Here is a 1,382-nt window from a genome sequence, read left to right as displayed (position 1 = left end):
AGTGTTGCATTGGTAGCTCAGTCGTGTCTGACTCTTTGCGACCCTGTGGACTGTAGCCCACCAGGCTCCCCTGTCCCTGGGATTCTCCAGGCAAGAACACTGGAGTGGGTTGCCACTTCCTCTTCCATGAAAAGGGAGGAACACGTTTATTTGTTTGTCCACAACCTAATCTGGTGACAAGAGATGCTTTGTACAGATGAGTGGCAATCATGTCCCTTGGCGCGAGGATCACTCCTGGGGCTAACCTTCTACTTCTTTCCCTGGATACCCAATAAAGACAGAGTGTCACCAAGTGACTGGGTGACATTATGTGCAATGAAAATGCTGGTCCCTGGCAGCCTTTTTGTGGCCATGAGGAACCATAAAGCCACGCTGCTAAGTCACGTCAGTCATGTCCAACTCTGTGTGACCCCACAGACGGCAGCCCACCAGGCTCCCCCGTCCCTGGGATTCTCCAGGCAAGAACACTGGAGAGGGTTGCCATTTCCTTCTCCAATGCACGAAAGTGAAAAGTGAAAGTGAAGTCGCCCAGTCAACTCTTAGCGACCACATGGACTGCAGCCCACCAGGCTCCTCCATCCTTGCGACCCTCCAGGCAAGAGGACTGGAGTGGGGTGCCACTGCCTTCTCCGATAAAGACATGAGGGAAGCCCAATTTTGGCTCTTGGGGGAGTCAGTGACCCTTGACATGGCATGGCTTTTGCAGTGACCCTGAGCTCTGCTTATGAGTGGACAGATTGGCTTATGTGGCCTGTGTGGTGGGGTGGGCTTCTGAGCTGGGGGCATCGTCCTTCTCCCAGCTGAGCTGTCCCGGGGGGAACCGGAAGATGTTTACGGAGGCAACCTCACACTTTGTAGGTGAATACGTTCCAGAGGTAATACCAGGGTCAAAGTTATTAAGCGACTAGACCTTAATTGTTCTGAACACACAAAAAACCATGGAGACTATGCGACGCTAGAGCAGTGTTGGCTCACACTATCGCTGTTGACGCAAACATAGTGCAACACAGATCAGAGCAGATCAGTCGATCAGTCGTGTCCGACTCTTTGCGACCCCATGAATCGCAGCACGCCAGGCCTCCTTGTCCATCACCAACTCCCGGAGACTCACGTCCATCAAGTCAGTGACGCCATCAAGTCATCTCATCCTCTGTCGTCCCCTTCTCCTCCTGCCCCCAATCCCTCCCAGCATCAGAGTCTTTTCCAATGAGTCAACTCTTTGCATGAGGTGGCCAAAGTCCTGGAGTTTCAGCTTTAGCATCATTCCTTCTAAAGAAATCCCAGGGCTGATCTCCTTCAGAATGGACTGGTTGGATCTCCTTGCAGTCCAAGGGACTCTCAAGAGTCTTCTCCAGCACCACAGTTCAAAAGCATCCATTCTT

Source organism: Bison bison, unplaced genomic scaffold, assembly GCF_000754665.1.
Source record: "Bison bison bison isolate TAMUID 2011002044 unplaced genomic scaffold, Bison_UMD1.0 scf7180017846458, whole genome shotgun sequence".
NCBI lineage: Eukaryota > Metazoa > Chordata > Mammalia > Artiodactyla > Bovidae > Bison > Bison bison.
This window is presented reverse-complemented; position numbering follows the sequence as displayed.